The 12059-nt window shown below is 38.1% G+C and overlaps 1 protein-coding gene across 3 annotated transcripts in view; it reads right to left on the bottom strand.

Moving 5' to 3' along the window:
* Ppp1r12a (protein phosphatase 1 regulatory subunit 12A) overlaps positions 1–12059 on the bottom strand; it is a 109796-nt gene that overhangs the window by 70024 nt on the left and 27713 nt on the right. The window lies entirely within an intron of this gene.

Below are 12059 nucleotides of genomic sequence, written 5' to 3'. Positions count from 1 at the left end.
CATAGCACAGGCCTGCCTCAACAAAACAAAAGGCAGCTATACTTGACAATCAAAGTATTACGGTTCAGTGCCAATACCTCTACTACAGCACTGGTTTCCAAAAGGAGGTCTACTGGGAGACTAGGGAACGGGAAGGATCCAGGAGCTTTCTAGGAAATCACCAAAACATTTTCAAAATAACATCAAAATGCACTTTATGACAAGCCTGCTTGGAAGTGCAAAATCAATAATGATAAAAATGGATGTGTCTTAGGCACAAATCCAGGCAGTGGTGAATAAAATAACTCTACTAACAGTCATTGTACTGACCACTATGCACTCGTGACACTTTTTCATAGCTGTTTTTAATTATAAGTGCCCTTGATAAAGCAGTGAAAGAAATGTAGATTGTATCAAATCTCAACTCTTGAATATATGTTTGTCTACTACTCTAGGGAATAAAGTAGGAAGTATATATTAAGGCACTTTCCTGGACATGACAGGTAGCTTGAGAAACATTTATACAAATGGCTTATTACAACTAGCTACTTTTCCAATGAGTATTACTTTTCTCTAAAGGACAAGCTACAGTGAATACATGGTGAATTTGATTTCTGGAAATACATTTTCTTGAAAATGAACAAAATCAGTCTACCACTTCAAGAACAGAAATTAACATCAATATTAGACATACAACTAAACACCACCAATGTGAAATTCAAGTTTTTAAAAGAAAATGGTTTTAATTTGAAAATATTCTTTATGTAGTATGAGAAAAAAATGAATCAATGTTATCATTAGTGTATGCATGTGGGTGTGCACACAAGCATGTGTGTGGAGATCAGAGAGTAATTTTGAGGAGTCAGTTCTTTCCTCCTACCTCTACATGGGCTCCAGACAGACCTCAGACCACAAGTCTTGTAGGACAAGCACCTTACTTGCTGTGATAGTTCATGGGCCAGAAGCAAATTATTTCTAAGTTACCATAATTTTATTTGCTATTTTAAATCCTCATTTCTAACATGAGACTCTGTAAATATTAATGCAACCTGTAAGAACTCACTGACTCTTCAAAACTTAAGAGTGAATAAGGAAGCCTGGAGAGGGGCTGGAAAGATGGCTCAGCGGTTAAGAGGACGCTTGCTGTTCTTTCTCACTGAGAAATCAGGCTCAGTTATCAATACCCACCTATGGTGGCTGACAACTGCCTGAAACTTCCGTCCAGGGAATCCGATCCCATAACCCCTCACCAGAGAACTGAGAGGTCAGAGCACCATGAATAAAGCCAACTAGTGCTACAAAGAAAGATCCTGTCCTAAATAAGCATGACATGGACAACAAAACAAAACAAACAAACACTACATGACCAGTTCTCAAAGCATCTGCTTACACTTGGGAAAAGAAACTGTTTTCTAGGAAGGAAGACACAGAAAGATTCTAATGGCACAAAGCGATCTGAAACCGAGAGATAAAACACGATGCCCTTCTTTTCTGTGCGATTCATAGTAAACTTCATTTTTGTTGACATTTCATTTAACATAATGTCATAGTTGGTTTATGCTCAAAATAACCAGCTAAAGCATATACATCCTGTATTTCACCACGAGATTTTTCCCCCCAGTGTTCTGAGCAAAACCATGGGGTTTCGGTGTCCCTAATGCGGGTATCTAATATTTCATCCCTTGAGATTTTATATGTTGATACAGAAAGTAGAGAACATCATTACCAAAAATAAAACTGCATCAGGGTGTCACTAAGCTCTTAGGTGGGATACTCACCACCTCTAATGGGCTGTAATTTTAACAGTGCACCTCCCAAATTAAAGGTCATTTTGTTGTTGTGCTGTTTACGTAAAATGTCAGATCACTTAAATAGGATGCAGTTAGGGGAAGTTTAGAGATTTTTTTACTTCCTCACTCCAAGTGGAAATGTGACTACTATGAATAGTCCACTCAACATTTGAAGTCCAAGTCTGCAGCCACCAGCAATTTGTACCTATGATTAGAAGATAGTCCACCGTTGTCCAGAGCCGTGGAACTGCACTCCCAGCAGATCAGACAAGGCCCTCATGCAGCTGAGAAAACTCAAATTTACCTGAATTCCTGAGATGCTGGCACACCCTCAAGTTCACCACAGCCCCAGGGAGGAGGACAATACTCAGTGACAGCATGCTATCTGCTTTTGGGTAGCCAATGATTGCAACAGTAGCCACCAGTGTTGCACAGCCAAAGACAAAATAATGCAAAGGCACTCACTAGTGGGGCCAATGAGCTGTTACATACATAGATCTCTCTCCTTAAAGGAGACCACACCAGGCCTGCATTCCCAGTCAGAGTGTCTCTTTTGAAGGTCTGAGCTAGTGGAGCAGGGTATACAGACTATATAGTGAAGTACAGCAGTGAGGATGAACCCGTCTCTCTGTGTCTGTGCGTTATAGTGTATGCTCGGGTACCCCCAAAAAGAGCTTCACAAAGATCATGTTAATCTAACTAAAAGCAGTTTGGGGATGACTGATGTCAGATATAACAAACTAGTCTTAGATGGGAGAACTGCATAAATGTCTGATTTCACGAGTGTTTAAATGTCCACTTTTAATTAACTAACTACTCTGTACACTGTATGTACATCTGCAGAGCCCAGAAAAGGGTGTCAGATCCCTTGGGGCTGGAGTTCTAAGCTGTTGTGAGGTACCTAATAAGGGTGCTGGAAAAGTTGAGTTCTTCGAAAGAGCAGCAAACATCCCTAACTGTTGAGCAATCTCTCCAGCTCCTAAGCAATTACAACAAATTAGTTTCACAGATTCTTCTGAGGTGGGGTGGGACCGGACGGTGGTATTGGGAGCAGACTGCTGGGTCTCATCCATGCTACGTAAGCACTAGTACTGAGCTCCAGGCACCAGGAAATGTCAGCTGTTTGATAAGATCTTTCTGGTCTCCATATGAAAACCACAAACTCCTGCTCTACCATTTTTCTCCATGTCACTTACTCCACAACACGTTACATATTTTTGCTTAATTGCTTACCACCTATGTATCTTACTTACTGCTAACACGAAGGTTTGATAAAAAGGTATTTTTTTGTAACCCAGTTCTTTAGGGTATTTGGTGTGTTAAAGGACACAGAGTGCAGACTTCCAAAGACTTGAAAGGATTTAGCATATGAAGAAGGGACATGAGCAGAAAACACTAGTCCAGACACCAACACAGCTGTCTGATTTCCTACACACAGCACACTGTGTTTCCACGGACGTCCCTGGTCGAGGTATTTCTCACCTCTCTGTGGTCTCTACAGAGGCGGTTATGCTACGTCATTTAGTGAGTATCTGCTGAATCAACAGAACCGACTCTGCTTTACTTTCTACAGAGCAAGAGAGCTAAAGCTAGCAGCACTTCTGTGGAGAAGGGAATCACAAGGGGAGAGCAAATGGCTCCGCCGGGGAAGTGCCCGCACACGAGCGTAAGAACCCGAGTTTGGATCCTCCCAACTGTGCAAAGCCAGGCTCAGAGGCATGCACCTGGAGCCCAGTGCTAGGCCAATGGAGGCAGGAAGATTCCAGGGGTTTGAACTGATGAGCTCCAGGTCACCGAGATCCTATCTAGGAAGGAGGGCAACAGAGAAACACCTGACATCAACCTCTGGCTTCCACACGAACCCACCCACCCATCCACCATCATTTGTCACATTGGTATCTTAGTATTTCAAGTCCAAGCAAGAAGCTAATATTTACACACCACTAAAATTCCCTATCACGTTAAATTTCATATGTATCTCTGACTCCCCTCTCTGTAACAATTTATAAGCCATGGAGGGGTCCAAAGTACTTAGAACATATTCTGTACACAAGAGATCATAAATTATTATGTAGCAGTTATTAATTTAAACCTGTGGTCATTTGTGGTCAGTGGTTAAAGGTGAAAAAGTTAGAAGGGATTTGAGGACCACAGCTATGTAATATCAAAACAAAGAAGCGATAAAAAAAAACTTTATTGTGTCAGGAAGTACTTTACAGACTGTTATTTAAAAAGAAATAATATGCTGGTGGTGGTGGCACACGCCTGTAATCCCAGCACTCGGGAGGCAGAGGCAGGTAGGTGGATCTCTGTGAGTTTGAGGCCAGCCTGGTCTACAGAGCTAGTTCAGGACACGCTCCAAAACTACACAGAGAAACCCTGTCTCAAAAAACCAAAAAAAGAAAAAAAGAAAAAAAAAAAAAAAAAGAAATAATATTAAAAAAGAAACTCATGTTGACTTATTGGAGATATTTCTAAACATAATAATCATTTTCCTTAAAGAAAAAAGAAATTGAATTTTCTTCATTTTTCAACCTTTGGTAATTCCCATAGGCTCCAAGATAATATTCTAATTATCACCAACACAAAATATAAAACTACTCAACAACTGTTTATAATACAAACCCAAATATGGTTTTCAAATCAATCAAATAGGAAATGGCTCTTTATAAAAGGATACACTATGCTCCTGCAGTAACAGCGGTACAATGTAACAGCAGCAAGAAACAGAAGAAAACAATGCAGGATTCAAGAAGACATTTGAAATGGACAGAATTTTAAAGGGGAAGAATGCTGTGATCCTGTCAGGATCTCAAAATGATCACCAGAATCATGTGGAGAGGGATGGCTATCTTATCCTTTAATTCTAGGTATAGGCAGCAAAGAACAAGAGTGGAACTCTATTAAGAAAATTTAAGTAACTTAAAGAAAAAAGACAAGGCCACACTTTGTGGTATTGGCTGGCCTGAAACTTCCTACACAGAACTGGCCGACCTAAACTCAGAGGCCCACCTGCCTCTGCCTCCTGGGATTAAAGGCTAATGTTGAAACTTGGGAGCCACTGTCAGGTTTAATGAAAATTAAGGGTAAGGGCAAGGAAAACTATAGAGTGTCAAGGCGCACACAGGCGGAAATGTGGTTTTATTCATTCTGAATAAATGAGCTTAGGCAGCTTTCAGCTTTGGCAATATCTCGGAAATCACCTACACTGAGGTAATTATTTAAAATAATGAGATGAGGAGTGAAATGACATAATTATATCTTAAAACAAACAAACAAATAAAACAATGGGGGTTGGGGATTTAGCTCAGTGGTAGAGCGCTTGCCTATCAAGCGCAAGGCCCGGGGTTCGATCCTCAGCTCAAAAAAAAAGTAAAATAATGGTACCTGAAATCATTGAAGAATGAAGGAAAATGATTGTAAAATCATAAATAGGGAAGTATGCTGTGGAATAATCCTTCTGCTCATTGTGAATATATATTACTTTCATTGGTTAATGAAGAGCTGACTGGCCCATGGCTGGGCAGGATTTTTGGGGCAGAGAGAATGCTGGGAAGAAGTGTGGAGTCTGAGGAGTCACGAGAAGAACCCAGGAAAGCCAGAGCAAGCAGGATGGGCAGTACTTAGATGAGCTAGCCAAGCCTTGGGGCAGCACACAGATGAACAGAAATGGGCTACTTTAAGTTATAAGAGCTAGTTAGTAACACGCCTAAGCCATTGGCTGAGCATTTATAATTAATAATAAGTCTGTGTGGTTATTTGGGAGTGGGCTGGCAGGACAGAAAAGTCCACCAATAGAAGTAAATTATGATCAGCATACTCTGCTTAGAATAAAAACATCTATAGCATTTTATTCAATTAGCAAAGCAAAATATGTTTTAAGTAAACATAAAAAAATAATTGAATAACAAATCCTTGTAAAGGAAAAAAAATGAAATAGAACATGGTAAAGATAAACGTGAGTAGAATCCAGAATAATCTTAGGTGCCTTCTTTTGAAAATTTTTAGGGGAAAAAAGATTTATTTTTAAAGTTTCTTCATTTGATAAAGGCTACGTGAAAAAAATAGCAAATAGGAAGTATCTATTCTACAATAAGTGAAGCTCTGCCATTTTAAAATATGTATACATTAAACTCAATATAATGCACAAAATAGCACAAATATAAAGAGCTAAATCTGCTTAGTTCATAAGTTGTAATGTTTTACTTTTAATTCTAAAATTACTTCCACAAACTTGTATTATATCTGCATCCCAAATTCACGGTGTGAATGGTTTAAACTGTTCTCCTGAGCATTTATAAACTACACATAAATGGGCAAGGCATTCTCATAAAATGTTGTCTAGAAGAATCAACAGCTAACCCACGCAGCACATGAAGAGACACATGACTTGAGACTTCAAATACTTGACTAAATTTGGTCAGTTATTGAGCCATACAAGGTAAGAAGCAGAATGAATAAAATATGTTTCTAAAATCTTAACAGACGTGGCTTAAGTTTTTACTGAATGTTCACCCAGAGCAATTATCAAGAGTAAACGGCTACTGAAGACATCTTCATCTTTGATTCCAGGCAGCACATTAACTTGAGCCGCAAACTTCCTCAGCAAACCAGTTCAAGTACATAAAAGTTATGTTTTCATTGTCTCACTTGTGTGCATGAAAAACAAAAAAAAACAAAACAACAACTGTGAAATCTGCATAAAGGGGCTACAAAAAGGCTCAAAGCAAAGTCCAATATTTAAAGACAAATTTTGTATTGACCCTGTTTAGCTTCGATAATCACTAAACTGTATTCCTAAAATAGGTCAAAACCAATGTGTTTAGCAACTAGTTAGTTTGACAGAGTAAAATCACAATTACAAAAAACAAGAGTATTTAAAATAAGTCTCTAGTACTGTTTGATTCCTTTTCAAAGTATTTCTGTGAAAAGCACACTCTAGAGGCAGACTGTCTGGGAGTCATCTCCTTGGGGGATTGCTCAGTTGCTGGGACAGGGCTTCTGGAAAATGAAGGGAACACCAGTATCCATCAACCCAGAAGTTTATTAGGAGAGGCACATGAATGAACAGCAGAAAGCAGCACCCGTCCAATGGTCAAGCTACTATTTTTCTATAACTACACACTCAGGTGTTAAAACCTTCCCACTTAATTTTTTTTCATTTTTTTTATATTTTTTCATATTTAATCTAAAAATAAGCATTTTCTCTCTTACATTATAAAACAATGTTAAATGGTAAAAACCTGTCATATATTTCGTTTAGTACCACTGTGGTAAAAGTCCCACCTATAAATGACTTCTAAGTGGATGATGAAGTTTTAAATGATGCATTATGAGTATCTTAGGGATTCCAAACCTTCTTCAAACAGCCTCCCATGAGCTTAGTCATGCAAATTAGATAAGATGCAAAAAGCAGAGCAACTGGAAAACAGTAGTTGCATATGAACGTAATTATAGCAATTTAGCGTGAAAATTTAATTACCAGCAATAATTAAAATGCTTATGCTTAATCATTAGTACCAGTTATTGGCATGTAAAAGACAATGTGAAAGATAAACTCTGCATGACTCTTATAAGGGACAAAGCTCTACTGATAGAAACAACAATCTGTGGATATACCAGGAAACAGCCCATATACTTGTGTGACACACATGTTGAGATGCCAGTCTGTTCTAAGAGGAATTGAAATGTCAGTGTCAAAGTAATGGTTTCATTCTATTTTAAAGTGCAGCAAGACATTTCAAAAGAGGAATTTTAAGTGTGTGTTAGCTAATAAGGACTCCAAGCAGTATTTTTATGCTAAGTAGCAAGCATCATGGTACTGGTGGCATTAAGGATTGCCAAATAAATAAGCACGAGAATCCACAGAGGCCATCTACTATACCTACTTATGGAAGCAAGGAGGACTTCCACACTGCACAAAGTTGAAGCTTTCTACTGTCCCACCATTTAGGCAGATGTATGGTTCACAAAGTCTGCCCTTTCAAAGGCATACATCCAAATGATAAAATGACCAGAACAGTCCAAAAGAGATTCAACATACTTATCCAGAAGGAACCCCTTGTTTCACAAAAGGAAAGTCTAGCTTACATCTGTGCTAATACATATATAGTGTCTTTTCTTTGACAGTATATATGTATTAGTTGAATGAACTAGAGCTGTGCAAATACAGACTATTAAAAATAATAAACAAGACAAAAATATTTTGCAAAAAAGTTAAATTTCTATGGAGAAAGTTTAATTTAAGCATTGCTTAAACATTCACTCAAAACTAAGTATAAGAACTCTTCAAAACTAGAAACAAGTATCCAAAGATTAAAGCACGTTCCAATCCACTTAAGAGTTTTCTTCCCTTTATTGATAAAGATCTAGAAAGCAGAAGTTAAACCTAAAATTTTAGAGGCTACAGTTTCATTTAGAGATTTAGAAAGAGAACATTTCTTCTGAAGTTTAAAATTCTTAGAACTATGAAATGACTCAAATTTCCACACCATTCTTTCACTAATAATTTTTACTAATTGCCTACTCTGTACAATCTACCCAGCCAAGCATGTTGTAGAGCCCAAGACCAGCACTAGAGGGCACATTCTCCTTGACTTCCTTCGCATGGTGGCTGGTCCATAAGTACATAATAAATATGAGACGTGAATCAAAACACTAACCTTCTTAATAAGTAGGTACTAAAGATATGGTGTGTAAATATGTACATAAAATTATGTTTAGTACTATTTGAGACATGCTATCTTATTTCAGCTTCATATATTTACAGTCTTTACTCTTAACTATGGTTCCTAAAAAACAAAAACTGCGTATTCATTAATTACATAGTACCTAAAAATGTTATTTCAATGATTTGCTTGACAGAGGACTAAACATCACTTACCTGTGTCTTCAAGATATACATTTTTAAGTAAGAAAAAAGAAAAGCAAATAAAGTTTAAAAAACTACTGTGTAATTTATGAAAAATAAGAGAAAAGTCACCATGTGACCAGAGACAAGTTATAAAGCAAACTTCTGGAACAAAAATAAATCTTACACTAGGTCTTAGTACTATTGGAGCTCTGGAAAAAGGAAGCAATGAGAAGCAGCAATTTCTTTATAAGTCTGAGTTTAGCATTCATGATTACAATCTCAGAAAACAGCATTAGTTTTAGGGGAGGAAATAAAATTGTCTACTATTTTATTCAAGCAAATGAATGAGAAAAACAAAACAGGCTACAGAAAAATATGTATACAGTGGGTCTGGTGACACAGGTCCCATCTACCTGGGAGGCTGAGGCAAAAGTACCCTAAGTTCAAGGCCAATGTGGGATATAGAGTGTGTTCTAGACTAGGCTGGGTAAGCTATGACAGCCTGTCTCAGAAAGAGGGCTAGGAATACAGTCTAGCATTCATTAAGCCCTGAGTTCAATTCTTAGCACAGCTCAAAATTACACATCAAGATGCAATTCTTGCCACTGATCTTACAAATGAAACTAAGTCTGAATACATACCAAACAATTAATGAACAGACATCTTTAAGCCATTGCACTGTTTTGTCAAAGTGTCTTCTAGTGAGGACATTAAAGTTCTTACAGCTTTCGAAAACAAACAGATCTTAATATCTAGCAGCTTCTAAATGAAACTCTTCGATGTTTAACAAGCCAGGTAGCCATAGAGAACACGGTTTTTCCACCAATTCAACAGTTATCGAGTGCCCACAATGGTGAAGAACATAGACTAGATTTCTGCACTCACAGACTTTATCGTCCAACAAGAAACATAATTAAACATAAAATAGAAAGAGCTATTGTAAGTAGTATGGACTAAAGTACTAGATTTGGGGACATAGATGTGGGAAACAAAATCTCTCAGAACGATCCCAGAATTTCTATCTTAAGGAGTTTTTAAACCTAGTCTGTGAAATAGAATCTCACTAGACTTTTAACCTGGCTGCCCATGCTAGCTGATCTAGAGGAACAGATGACAAGGCACAAACAGCACATTTAAAACATACTCAGAAAAGCTTATGTCACAGAACAAACTGAGACTCTCCGAAATGGAAACAACAAGTAACAACAGAGGCTGGAGAGATGGCTCTTTCTACTGGCTGTCATTCCAGTTCCAGGGATTCTATGCTCTCTCTACACCTCTCAGCCACCAAGACACACACACACACACACACACACACACACACACACACACACACACCACAATACCCATGCAGATAAAAACAACAACAACAAAAAGAAGCAGAAGCATTATCCTGAAGAGAAGGAAATGAACAGAGCAAGTGTAGTGTTGGATGCAAACAAAGACAACAGGAACAAAAGTGAACAAAACCTCTAGGGAGGTTAAGTGCTTCCTAGCGATGAGGGCAAAGTTGAGGGCATACTTCACTGAACCTGCCTCCTAAATAGACACCCACCTTTCTATACCACTTACGAGAATGCTAGAAACTGTCCTAAGTGCTTCACATGCATTAACTACATTATCTCCATAGCAACCCAACATTTAACAACTACGATCATATCATCATTTAATAGCTGATAACTAGCAAGACTGGGTTTATAACTCACAAGTCTGGTTCTACTACCTGTGTCTCTAACCAACAGGCTACACAACTGACTAAACAGTAACTGTAGCACAAGGTACAATAATATCCCAAATACGTGGTCCTAGCTACTATCAAAATTTGAAATGCATGTGCCCTGGCTTGTCAATGCAACTTCATTCTAGAAACTTATTCTGTAGATATGCTCATAAAATTATCCATGAAAACCTGGTAAGTTTAAATACCTTTCAATAATTAATTCACAGACTGTCACAGATGTTGTCAACTTGATACACACCTAAATAAACCTGGGAAGAGACTCTCAATTGAGAATTACTTCCAACCAAATGCCCTGCAGGTATTGTCTTGGTGGCTAATTGATGTGGGAAGACCACATGAGCAGTCCAGTATGAGCAGGACCATTCCTAGGCACAGGACATAGAAAAAAATGTAGCCCATCAAGCCAGTAACAGCATTCCTCCAAGGACTTTGCTTCAGTTCCCACCTCCAGGTTCCTGTCTTGGTTCCCTCAAACCACAGACTGTGCTCTGTATGGCAAACAGACCCTTTCCTCCCCAAGTTGCTTCTTCATGGTATTTATCACAGCCAATAGAGAATCAAACTACAAGATAGCCTAACCTTCATCAATGAAGAACTAATTTATGGAATAATATGGAATAAATTTATGGATATTTTATAAAGTGAAAAGCATAAGTGTAAACATGATTAAAGTTTCTAACCAGTGTTAAAAATAAAACCAAAGTCATTAATACATATTTATAAACAAACTTTTCACGTCATAAATTATGCCTGAAAAAGTATCAATTACAGTAGGATATGGCTTAGAGCAACTTGTCAGCCACATAAGCTGGTAGAACTTTCATAGGAAGGAAAGGCTTTTATGGTAATATAATGAGGTGCATCTTCTATTTTGCTCAGCAACTTAAACGTTCCTCACTCAAGTGAGCCACAGTGATCCCAACATACAAAGACCCACGGAGAAAAGCCTATGTGGTGGCGCATACCCTAGATCCTTGGGAGACAGAGGCAAGAAAATCACCAGCTACACAGTGAGTCTGAGGTCAACTTGGGCTACACAAGACTGTCTCAAAAATTCAAAGATGAACTAGAAAACTATATATCCTGTGTTTCTGCTGATTTATCTTCCTTGTACTATTTGCCTACCATTTAGTACAATTCTATACTAAGTCTAACTTATATCTAAGAGTTCTTGAGTCTGGAAGACCAAGGCATGTGCAGATTCAGTAACTGGTGAGGATCCAGTGTCTGGCATTTTTCTAGCTATACCCTCATATTTTGGGAGGACAGATAAACAATCGCCCGTGGAACTCTTTTGTGGTTACAATGTGTCCTATTACAAAGTTTCCTTAGTATATCTTAGAAAACAGCAAGGCCTGAAAGCACACGCCTGTAATTCTCTCACTTGGGAGACTGAGGCAGAACAAGCAGGAATTCAAAGTCATCCTCTGCTACGTAGCAAGTCTGAAACCCGTCTGGGCTTCACAAGACCTTGGCACAGTAAAAAAAAAAAAAAAAAAAAAAAGTTACAAAGCACACCAAAAGGGTTTCTGTAAAAAGATTCTGAAATGTTTCCTAACTGACTGATAGCAATTATGGATAATATTATACATATACATACACACACACAGTTTGTTTTGTTTTTGTTTTTTGAGACAGGGTTTCTCTGTGTAGCTTTGTGCCTTTCCTGGATCTCGCTCTGTAGTCCAGGCTGGCC

Source organism: Onychomys torridus, chromosome 20, assembly GCF_903995425.1.
Source record: "Onychomys torridus chromosome 20, mOncTor1.1, whole genome shotgun sequence".
Taxonomy (NCBI): domain Eukaryota; kingdom Metazoa; phylum Chordata; class Mammalia; order Rodentia; family Cricetidae; genus Onychomys; species Onychomys torridus.
The sequence above is the reverse complement of the archived record's forward strand: the minus strand, read 5'-3'. Positions and strand labels throughout refer to the sequence as shown.